Consider the following 11724-nt stretch of genomic DNA (forward strand, 5'->3'; position numbering starts at 1 on the left):
CACCCAAAGCTCGGCCGGGCTCGGGGCCCCCCGGCCCCTCCGCGCCCCCCGGCCCGGGGCCTGCGGGCAGCAGCCTCCCCGGCCGCTGCAGGGGCTGCGTACAGATTGTTCACCTGATGCGAGTTGCAAGTGCCGCTTGTTGTTGCTGAGCCTTATGTTGTGTGCATATGGTAACTGCCAGAAGAAGAGGATAACGCATTTTGGGCTGTAGCTTAAAACTTTACTGATGTTCCTTTGCTTCTCCGTGCTTGAGGGGGTTTTATTCGTTTGAGTGGAGAGGAAATGGTAGAGGTATGTATTTGTCGGGTGAATGTTGGCTTAGGAACTTGAAAGCAGTTGGAAGGTCTTATTTGTTTGTTTTTATGTGAGATTATAAACCTTGTAGCAGGTATAAATTGGCCGTTATTATTATTATTACTGCTGTTATAGAGGCACAGAGGTCTGGGTGTTGTGAAGAGCGGCAATACCTCAGTGGTGTGTAGCTGCAATAAACTTGGTGTTACAGAGTGGCTCGTCCGGTGGCTTTGGAGGCACACGCAGCTGGCACAAGGCTGAAGCTTGGCTCCCAAAATGGCACTGCATCTGTAATTGCCAGGGTGACTGTTGGACAATCTCAAATCTACAGCTTGTGGATTTTAAGGCTATCGTTGCTAGATGTTTCTATTTCCTCAGCCTAGTGCTGTTGGCAGAGAGGTAGTGGTGCTCTTGAGGAATTGTTTTTGTTTTCTGTGGGCACAGGCAGCTGAAGCTCCTCTTCCCTCACCTCTCTGAGGTATGTGGTACGTGTTGTGTGGCTCCTGGCCACATGAAGATTTTGGTATGCAGCTCATGGGATCAGCAGTGTTGGCCCTGTTCGGTATGTGCACAGGTGCCGTTTGTGTATCACGGGTACCAACATGATTTTGCACTTGGCTCTAGTCTTCTGTCAGGCAACATTTCTACACAAGATAAAGCTGGACTGTTCTGTAGAGAATGGCAAGTTTTCCAAATTCAAGACTTGCAGAAGGTTTTTCTCCCTTCTTTCTCCCTGTATCTTCTGTTCTTTCCTTCCTAGAAGAACTTTCCAAGTATTTAATCTGTGGTTGTGATGAAGGTGTGTTTCAGGTCAACGTTCTGGTGTTTGGAGGAACCGGGCTGGAAGCAGCTCAGAGCTGCTGCTTTCCATCCATCTTGTGGTGCTCCTTCCTAGGTCGGTGTGAGGCAGAAGTGCTGGCGTTTCTCATTCTGAATGGGGAGTTACTCAGGGTGCTTAGGAAACTAGAAATAATGCACATGGGGAATATTTTTCTAGTTGAAAGTCTGTTCTGAGACTCTGAAGTTTGGCTAACAGGTAAATAATCCCTCATAAAAAGTAATAAGGAAAACACATGCTGCAGGTGCTTAAAAGTGAAGTCTAGGTTTCTTCAACTTCTTGGGCATCAGCTTGGGTTTGGTCACTGGCATCTTATTTTTCTGAGGGTGTGCTGTCTCCAGCTTGAGATCTTTATTCCCTACTTCTTCCTGCTATCTATTACTTTTCAACATCCCTTCTCCCCCAGCATACAAATGATGGCCAGTTTTTCTTTGCAGCAAAACAATTGTATTTTTCTGTTCTGAATAAGCTTTTCTTTAAACCTGGCACTGACTGTCATTTTAAGTGCTGCCACTTGCCTTACTCAAAACAGGGTTATGTCAAGAGAAATTGTGCTGCTGCTTTTGTTTATGTAGTAATACTGTAATAGGAAAAGACTTGTTCTTGGTACAATGAATGCTGGTACACCAGAAATCCTGCTAATGATAGTGATTAATGGGTGCTGCTCAAAATAGCTATCACTGCTGATATGACTAATTGTGCTGTATGAAAAGAGCTCCTTTATTCCCAGTAATCTCAAGGTGTTTCTACAGTTTTAGAGAAGTGCCTGATCAGTGCAGACAGATAGCTGTACAGGGAGATGCAGAACTTGCAGTGGAGTGTGGCAGCTCTCTCAGGAGCTTGCTGCTGTGCTGCAGAACAAGTCAGGGCTGAGAATGAGTATTTTCTTGTGGTGATCGTAGGTAGATAGAATATTATTACTGGGATTGGATGTTAGCCAGTGCAACACCCTACGTGTTGCAAACAATGCCAGGGTATTGTTAGTAGCTACAGAAGGGGTTTATATCATACATGAAAGATGACATTTCCAGCAGCATGGGTAACCTCATCACAGGCCATTGTGCTGGGGCTGGCTCCGAGGGCAACTGGCGCTGCTGCGCTTGACAAAAGTCTGTGTTGTAATTGCTCTGGTCCTCCTAGAGCTTGGTGATGTGTCTGGATACCCTTCCCAGGCCTTTGGGCAACAAGCAATAGTGACATGCTGCAGGCAATCCCATGCTCCTGGGCTATGGCATGTTCCAGGTTCAGTTTGGATTTTATAGGTACTGTGGCTGAAAGCAATGCTGGAAACTTAATGGGGACTGTGGATCTAAACCATAGGAGGTGCTGTGTCTTGATACCTGTAAAATCTGAACTTCTGGCTAGTAGGATGAAAAAATATTTTGAAAATTAAGTAGAATATGTTAAAGATGGGTTCCAAACTCACTGAGAAGAAGCTTGAAGTTATGTTAGTTGCACTTCTGGCTTTGTGTTTCTTCTCTTCTGCTGTTTATGTACTTCAAGACAGTTTTACTTCAGGAGTTGTTTAGACATTTGTCCTTTAAGCCATCACAGAAACCCTTAAGGTGTGTGGGGGGGAATAGGACACATTCCATTGATAAATCCTGCTTTCTAGGTTAATTGCCAATTTGGTCTGATAGCATTCCACTCTTCTAGTGTTCTGTGGATAAACTGGTTTAGTCCAGTCCTTGAATTTTGCCAAAACAGTGATTAAAACAAGGAGAAAAAGATGATTTTTTTTAAATGAAACTTCAAAATGATAATTTTGGTGTTAATGAGGTGTGTTTCACTTTGAAGAGCTCTAATATGACAAGACAAATTGTTTTGAGAACTGTGGTCTTGGAATATCAATCTTGTCGTACCCTGCTGTAATTAATGAAGATTAGTGTGTTGGTTACTTAAGATAAATTTTGGGGAATTGATCTGTGTGATTCTGTGAAGGTCACAAGCTTTGCATGAGGCAAACCAACTTCCGTGGATCCAGGCTGGAACAGCTTTGGAGTAAAAGAAAAAGGAGTGAGTGTGCGTGAGAAAAAGCAGATTAGAAGGTTTAGAAATGCTGGTCAAGCTTTGAAGAATGAAAGAAAAGGGCTGAAAAGGGGAATACAAAGGACTCCAGGTACAGCTGTGGGGGAGTCCTGGGGTGTCTGTGAGTGTATGGATGGGTCTGAGGTGGGGGTAGCTGAGGCTCTGTGAGGCTTTCAGGCATCTTCGAGAGGCTGTGCAGCACCTCAGGCATTTTCCCAGCTGTGATGTTGCCATCGATGGCAAATTGGCTTCAGTCTGGTGATAACATATGGCAGCTTATCCAACTCAAGTTGGAAGTGTGATATTCTATGACTCGGCTTAGAAGAACCATTTTCACTACAGAAATAATTATTCTACCTTCTAAGGAAAGCCCTCACAGGAGAACACGATAGCACTTGTAGATAGAATTTTTGATATATTAGCTAAAAAGCAAACAAAAAACTTCAGAAATTTTGCTGTAGAGTAACTGCCCATGTTTTACTGTTAGGGTCGCATCAGAGAACACAATGCCTTAGGAAGCATCTTTACGATACCTCCCTAAATTACGATACCTACCTACCTACCAATTCCTGCTTATGTTTTTAGTAACATTTTCTCCCTGAAATAACTGATGAGTATTTGCTGGTTTAGGCTAGCTAGATTTTCATTGTTCCTTCTTCATGGTCTTTTGTTGCTAGCTTTCCTAACAGTTTTCTGCTTTTTCAGTGGTTGGGGGTTTGGGGTCAACGGGACTCTGTTTTGGTTTATCGAGTCATATTACAGCGGGGTACTTGCCAGGCACTAATGCTTTCTGAGAAGTGCTCTGTACAACAGCATTGCAAAAGACAGATATTTTGGAAAATTTCAACAGGAAAATTCTTCCACCACCCTGTCGGTCACTCCTCATGTTGAGATACTCTATTTTTGTTCTTTCCTGACACTACCTATGTGCTGGTTGGAATGCTATAAGGGGGCATGTCAGCTGGCTGTTTAATAACAGTATTTTAGGTGCGACTCTTGTTTAGTTGTGCACTCAAAGCTGACATTTAAATGGTACTATCCAATTATAGAAAATTCCTTGGACTCTGTGTTGAGTACTCTGCAATCTGGGAACAGAATAAATCTCCTCAACCTAAACAACTAATGAATGTAAGAGAAAGTTTGTTTCCCTTGTTAGAAACAATAATACTGAACTTTGTTTCCTTAATGCTTTATTTTAACATATGTTGGGAACTCTAAAGCAGTGTATAGAATGAGTTGTAGAGGAGAAGGTACAAGAAGAGCAGGAAGAAGGGACCGTGGTGGACCTTTTTTCCACTTATCCACAGGCATCTCTAGTGTGATTCATTCATGTGAGGGTTGTCTACCAATGAAATTTATCTCTACTCCTGTCAGTACCTGAGTGTTTTTAGTTTCCCAAGTAGATTACCTGACTGTCATAGCTCATATATTTGTGAGTTTCTGGATGGTGTTGGGAATTCCTCTGGATTTACTGGGGTAAAATTAGATCCTTTGAAGCGTGTCCACATGATCTGTCTCATACCAGGATATTCAGGGCAATGTTCCTAGGTATTTTTTAATGAAAGTTGAACTTCCTGCTCTTCTGTACATATTACAGAAGTTGGCTGTGTACCTGGGAACAGTTTGAGTCCAAGCACAAGAACTTCCCTGGAGAAAGATAAAACACCTGAATGTCTACAGCTTACATTCCAGGAAAATCTGGAGATGTTTTAAGTGTTGCTTCCTAAGAGTCTAAGTACAAGGTAATATTTTTAAAAGTTCCTTAAAAATATTTGAAGCTGGCAATCTCATCCTGAAGAAGCCAGATATTCTTTTTATGTGATCGTGTAACAAAACCGCTAAAAAGCAGAGAGAGCTGTAGTGTCTGGGAAGGACACGTTCAGAAACACTCTTCTTCTTGAAAGACTTTTCTTGTGTCTGCATCCTCACAGGTGGGTAGGGGAACCTGTGAGATAAAAGACTGGGGAATCCCAGGGGAAGGATCATAGTGGGTAAATGTAATTCTGTGTCAGACTCCAGAAGATTTGAGGAACATAACCTCTTTCTGGTGAGTATTTCAAAATGTTTCTTTGCAAGTCTTGCACCAGATGGTATTGTATTATGTGGAAGGAGGAAGAATACAAGGAGGAAGAGGGTACCTAAAAATGTCATTCTTCAGTTCTGTATGTTTGGCTTCAGGGGAGCTTCAGTGTAGGATGAGTTTGTCATCTCCAAATACTCGGAAGAAACCAGGTTTGTCAAATGCAGGTAAACATGACTGCAGGTGTTCCTCATTTGTTAGAGGCCCCTGTGTTTTGTAAAAGATGGAAAGATCCTGAGGAGAGGAGATGTTTGGTGGGAGGGAAGGGTAGCAGTGCTGCTTGTGTTGAGTGGTCTGCAGTTCCTGGTCCAAGCAGGAGTTAAGGCCAGGTGGTGCAGAATGGTGTTAACTAAAACTGTGCAAAGACATTGTTACAGAATCCTGCTTCATCAGTGCATGTTTCAGAGCTGCAGAATAAACTTTATTTAGCCTTACCAAAGACATAGTTAGGTATTTGTGGTTTTTCAGCTGAGCAACACAGCTTGCAAATATTTAAATAATAAGGTAATAAGATCAACCCTTTTTGCTGTATGAGATGAGCATTTGCAAGCAAATGATGCAATCAAGAACTTTAATATGATGATGAAAAATAGGTGTAGTGCTAAATATGCATATATTCTTTAGGAAAGAACTAAAACCTTTCATTTGTTAAATAAACAAGAGAATGAAGGAACTTGATAACAATCAGAATTTTGTTTTACTGAGTTCAGCTGTGAGTGGTGCAGATGAAACCAAGACTGCTGTTGTTGGCAGAAGAGGATGGGTGTGAGAAGGTACTTGGACACTCTTTACCTACAGAGAGCAAACTGGGCATACTTTAGTAACTCATAGTGCAGTAGAAATAAATTGTCTTTCCTCCAGTATAGATAGATGCACATCTTCTGATAGAAACAAGGTAGTGTTACACTTGCACTTCTGTTTTGGCTGTTTTTGAAGAGAAGTTGCTGAAGTTTGTGTATAGGAAAGCAGGGTAGGTCAATTAAAAATTAAATTTCCTAAAATAATGCAAGTGTACGTGAACTTTTAATTATGTGGCTAATTTTTGTTTCATGCTGATGAAAATTTTATGGAGTCCTGGAAGGAAATGCCAGTTATTGGAGCCAAACCCTGAAAAACAGAGCATGTTATAGCAGCATCCTGCTTTTGAGAATATGCTTGGTTCTGTATTAAAATGTTGGAAAAGTCCTTACTCAGAAGAGTCTTTCTGTCTGTCTTGTATTGCTTTCAGAAGGAGAATGAAAACTATTCTTTTTTGAGCAATCCTGTTAGGTCTCATAATAAACTTCTTTGTCTAAACATTGCAATAATTTCCAGGGCAACAGATTGTGATGTTGAATTCAGCATTTTGACCTCCTCCAGAGAGGAGCAAACATTGTAAAATTATAGGGAGGTATTGCAAAATAACTTTGATAATTAGCAAATTTTATATCAAATTTGGCTATGAATTTAACACAGGCTTGTTCACACCTTCTTCTTAGCAAAGGTATTCTACAGATCCAGGTTATCAATCCTAATTTAAATGTTGTCTTTCACATAAATGGCTATTGCAGTTTTAAGACCAAATGCTGAGTCTTGGGATGGTGTATGGTCTGGTTTGGCAGTCTTTGGTCAAGTGCAATTAGAGCTTTATCTGTGTGGAAAAGTGGTGCATCTGACCTGTGCTATTTTGAACTTAATCTGTTGCTTGGTTTAGTGGTTAGGAAAGATCCTGCTCTGGTTAAGTGAATCCATTGCTCTGCAGATGTTTCTCGATATGAAATCTGTTGAAAACCACTAATGATACATTTTTTGTTTTTGTATAGGAATGTTACATTTTTGTGGTGATGAATTGGTATGATAGATTAAATCTGTAGTTGACACACAAGATTTAAGGAAATGGTTTTTGGGTAAAGTGCATTTTCTTCCTTTGAAGACGCAGTAGGAAAAGAGTTTGTTTGGAGGGGTTTTTTTTTCCATCTTAGTTTCTGGAATGGTTGGGTTGTAGGAGGTTTGATTAGGATTGTCTGATACAGTCAGACAAATGAATAACAGACCATGGTTTGCTCTGGACTTGTGCTTCTTCTGAGCTTGGGTTAGAAGATGAGAGCTCTGTCAGTCAGGTGTCAGGAGGTGCCAGGTTGTTGCTGTGTGTTTGGACATGTTTCTGGAGGGTGGTGTTCGCTCAGGTGTGTTGGGTGAACACAGGGTGTGTGAATTGCTGTGGCTCAGGGTAGCAGAGGGCAGGGCTGAGGAGCTCATCGGGCTTTAAAGGTACAATATATCAGTTTAATTTGTTCTTGAACAGCTGCACAGTTTGCTGCTTGTGCAGTGCATTGATGGGGGGGTTGTTACAATTTGCACTGATTTTTAAACTGAGCTTCTCAAGTCAGTTTCTGAGGACACTAGGTTGGCATGTTGCTGTTCTTCAAGTTCCTCTGTCATTACCCTCTGATTCATTATTCTCTTACACTTAGGGGGATTACTGATGGAAAATGTCTGTCTAGACTGCCTTCTCTTGTGTTTCACTTGAAAGGCCTTCATGGCCCTCAACTTTGTGCAGTGTGAGAGATGAAGAAGACTACTGCTGGTTTCATATGACTGACAACATTTGGCTTAAAGTTGTCATTTGTTCTTTTTCCTGAGACATTCACATTTTTATGGGCTTTTTTTGAGCTTCACATTGCAGCCAGTGGGTGCTTTTCTCTGTCTGATGTAATATGTTGTTACTGGTATTTTCTAAGTCGCATTCTGAAACGGGAAAATTACGGATTTCAGTCAGTCTCTTTCTGCTAAAAAGTTGTATCTGTATTTTGTTCTGAAATTGTTTTAGGACAGATGAGGCAGCTTCTTTCCAAAAATTCTTGTGGTTTCAGGGAAATAATATGTCTTCTTTGCATATGCTATTTGATATATTCTGCTCTGGAGCCTGAGTCCTGTTCTCTGCTGTATTGATTGTATTTCACTGCACATGAAATGAAAGATTAAGAACAACAAGGGTAAGTATAGTAGATGAAATTTTTTACACTACGTAATAATGCTCCTTTTCCTTTTAACTTAAAGCTTTGTAAGTGATGCAGTCCTCATAATCATGAGTATTCCTAGGAAGGTATGCTGTGTTTTGACTCAGATCTTCAGTGTTGAAGAATAAATTATAATATGAATGCAGGGCATCTGGCATGCTGTGTCTATGCTAAATATTTTTCTCTAAAATGAATTCTAATGTAAGCAAAGTTAAACTGGTATAATTTGGAACAGTAGACTTGAGGCAAAAATGCAAGTAGCTGTGTGTGAATATTGATTATTGTGCTTGGTAGCATGTGAAAAACTTCATCGTGCCTCAAAGCACTGTTGCCTTAGTGGACTTAAAATCCCTTATTTAGCTGTCGCTAAGGATTTGTGTTGAGGAGTTTTTAAAATTTCTTCTTTTACATCACCGAAGTCCTGTAGTTCATTGGCTTTCTCTGACCTTGCAGTGTCACAGGCAAGTAGTGTTTTGGCCAAAGGATGGTGGGTTTCTGTCTGAAACAGTCCAAGCCTGGTGATCTCAGAGGACCCACTTAATATATTCTGAAAAAAGGCAGGGAGTGGTAATTGCAGCTGTAGAGTAACCCTCAGAGAAGAGAAGCACTTGACAAATTCACTTACATGTAGCAGTGTGTGTGTGTCCTCAGGTGTAAGATACCCTTGTCTTAACTGTTGGGTATTGCAGCACTGCAGGTAAGATGTTGTGTATCTTTTCGGTAAGAACCAGCATTTTAAGGAGTAATACTTCAAAAATGATGCTTTGTAGTTGATGAAGGGAAGAATTGGTTTTTGTTTTTACTGGTGAAATGACTTTTTTCCTAAAACTGCTGCTTAGGTTCTTCCATATGGAAGATACTGCCTCAGCCTGGACTGGTGGTAAGCTGAAGGTTGTGTGGCAGGTACTTGTGGCTTACTTGCACTTACTTACACTGGGATGCCTCTCCTTTTTTTGTTTGTTTTCTTTTCTTTTTTCAAAAAATTGGGTTTTGTTAAATACAAGAAGACTATAGTAAGAAACATAGCAAAGCAACTGCTCATAGTCATGACCTCAGTAAGTAAATGAGACTACTCAATGTAATCTTTTAGAATTACAAATATTAGGTAAAAAACCCTTTCCTTTATGAATAATAAGCTTAAATCTGTCACTTTTCACAAGGGCATATAGTGATATGAGAAGGGAGAATGGCCTGTGCTGAGGGAGAGTAGGTTTAGATTAAATATTAGGAAGAAATTCTCCCCTGTGGGGGTTGTGAGGCCCTGGCACAGGGTGCCCAGAGCAGCTGTGGCTGCCCCATCCCTGCAAGTGTCCAAGGCCAGGTTGGACAGGGCTTGGAGTAACCTGGAATAGTGGAAGGTGTCCCTGCCCATGGCAGAGGGGGGGGGAGATGGGCTTTAAGGTCTCTTCCAAACCATTCTATGAATTCAGGATAAGATAGTCAGGTATTTACAGTATCGGTATGTGGTAAAAACCTCAATGCCACAAGATTTTTTCCTTGATGCTTTTTCTTGAGTGGTTATCTTCTAGGTGCTTACCAGTAGAGATTGCTTAATATAACATTGAAATAGTATTTATTAGTAGTAAATAAGTGTCAGTTCTGACTGAAAAAGATCCATTGTTTTGACCAAAGTGTGGACAAAGAAATGGCTCCTAAACAGAGTGTGTATTTCAACTTCAGAGGCAAAGGAATGCCAGCATAATCACCTGAAAAATGTGAAAAGCAGTCCATGGAATAATTTTCTGTTTCAGACAGAGAATAAAACAGCTGTAAGAGGAGCTCAGGTTCCATTTTACAAGTGACTCTGGTGTTTAAAATGATTTGCTGATAGGCATGCAGCAACTCAGAAAGCAGCAGGATGCCTCACTAATAGCATTTGAGAGCCCTAAAACGTAGTTTCATCTTAGTTTTGAATATGGTTGTATTGATATGCTGTAAAAACCCCCATCAGTTTCATTGCCAGACACAGAATCATCTCATTTTTATTATGTTGCTGAATCCAGTCACTCTCCTTTTCCACTGTGGTTATTTTTGTTCTTACTTTTAGTTTTACTTTTTTTTTTTCCTGCTTTAGACTTTAATTCCCGTTTAAAACTCTCCTGATTGTATGTGTTACACAGTGAGGATTGGAATGTTAGCTGAAAGATGGGGAGAGCAATCTGCTGTGCTGAAAATGCAAAAGATTTCCTGTTGTTGTTACTTAGTTTGGTGTGAGTTAGTGTCCCTGAAGCAGCTAAAGCACTGCTTAAACTCTCCTTGCTTAATGTATATGTACAAGTGGTAGTAGAGGATAAAACCTCTTGATGTATCCAATAATACTCTGATTGTGGTTAGCCCTAGTTCTGTCTTTAGAACACATTGTTCCTAATAAAATAAATGCACAAAGTGGTATGGCCTGCTCCAGCTGCAGAGTGTTACTGGATGCTTTGAAGGAAGGTAATTATTTTATTTATTTCTAGACTTGAAATTTTGAGAAAATGTCTCACTGAAATTCAACTCCCTCAGTAGGGAGAACATGCATTGTGCAGTGTGCACGTAACAGGCATCGTTAGGTACATGCAGGAAATCCATATTTTGTATTGCTGTGGATAAAACCAAATCTATAAATACCTCAGTGTGTAGTAAGGATGCTTGTCTAATACTATGGGGTTTAGGCTGGCTGGCGTTAATCTAAAAGTAGGAAAAAGAAATTGGAAATAGACCAGTGCAGTTGAATTGGAAGCAAGAAAACAGGTTGTGTTTAGTGTTCCAAATTTGAAGGAAACTACACTTCATGTTATAATAGAAATGCAGAAAATAAATGTAGCATGCCTGTGTTTATGCATTGTAGTGTAGAGGTTTTCTACAAATACATATTGTGGACTTATGTAGAATATGGATATTGTAATTGCCTAACAGAGTAGTTCTAAAAGTGGACCAAAATCCTTACAGAGCTGTAGAAGGAAGGAGTACTGGTAGAGTAGGAACAGAGTTCCCTATTTTTTCCCGTCTAGCACTGTGGAGAACAGGAGTGGATGGAAATCCTCCTGCAGAAGCATTTGCTGTTTTGTTTGGTTGTGCTGTAGCCATTGGCACTTTCTGCTGCCATCAGTAATTCAGGGGCACAGGACATACAAGTTCAGGTTTTTGTCAGAGCCTGCCTAATGGGGAAAAAAATGTGGACGAAGGGGCATTATCATTAAATAGAGAACATAATAGAGTACTGCAGTGGAAGTTCAAGCCTGGTTAACTGAGCTCTGTTACTGTGCTGCTTATCTTGAAGCAGATGCAAGGAGAAATCTTTTCCTAATAATAATTTCACTTACCTTCTCCAGAGCCATTGTGGAAGTTGTTGTTTCTGTAATACTGATTATGGAAGAGCAGTGGGCATTGAGTTTTGTCCAAAATCAGCCTGGCTGAGCCATAACTGCTGTGTGATGGTTCCACTGGGGCTGGGGGGACTTGGAAGTGAACGTGTGGGAATGTCTTAGATGAGATCTCTGCTC

The 11724-nt window shown here is 40.7% G+C and overlaps 1 protein-coding gene across 1 annotated transcript in view; it reads left to right on the forward strand.

The window, feature by feature from the left end:
- The first annotated feature begins 87 nt into the window (after nucleotides 1-87).
- The window catches only part of KIAA0355 (KIAA0355 ortholog), a 58408-nt gene continuing 46771 nt past the window's right edge, over nucleotides 88-11724 (forward strand). Inside the window, exon 1 of the mRNA XM_008635502.2 lies at nucleotides 88-291. The gene's annotated coding sequence lies outside the window, so the exon portion shown is untranslated. The remainder of the gene's footprint in view (nucleotides 292-11724) is intronic.

The sequence above is a fragment of the Corvus brachyrhynchos genome, unplaced genomic scaffold (assembly GCF_000691975.1).
Source record: "Corvus brachyrhynchos isolate BGI_N302 unplaced genomic scaffold, ASM69197v1 scaffold66, whole genome shotgun sequence".
Taxonomy (NCBI): domain Eukaryota; kingdom Metazoa; phylum Chordata; class Aves; order Passeriformes; family Corvidae; genus Corvus; species Corvus brachyrhynchos.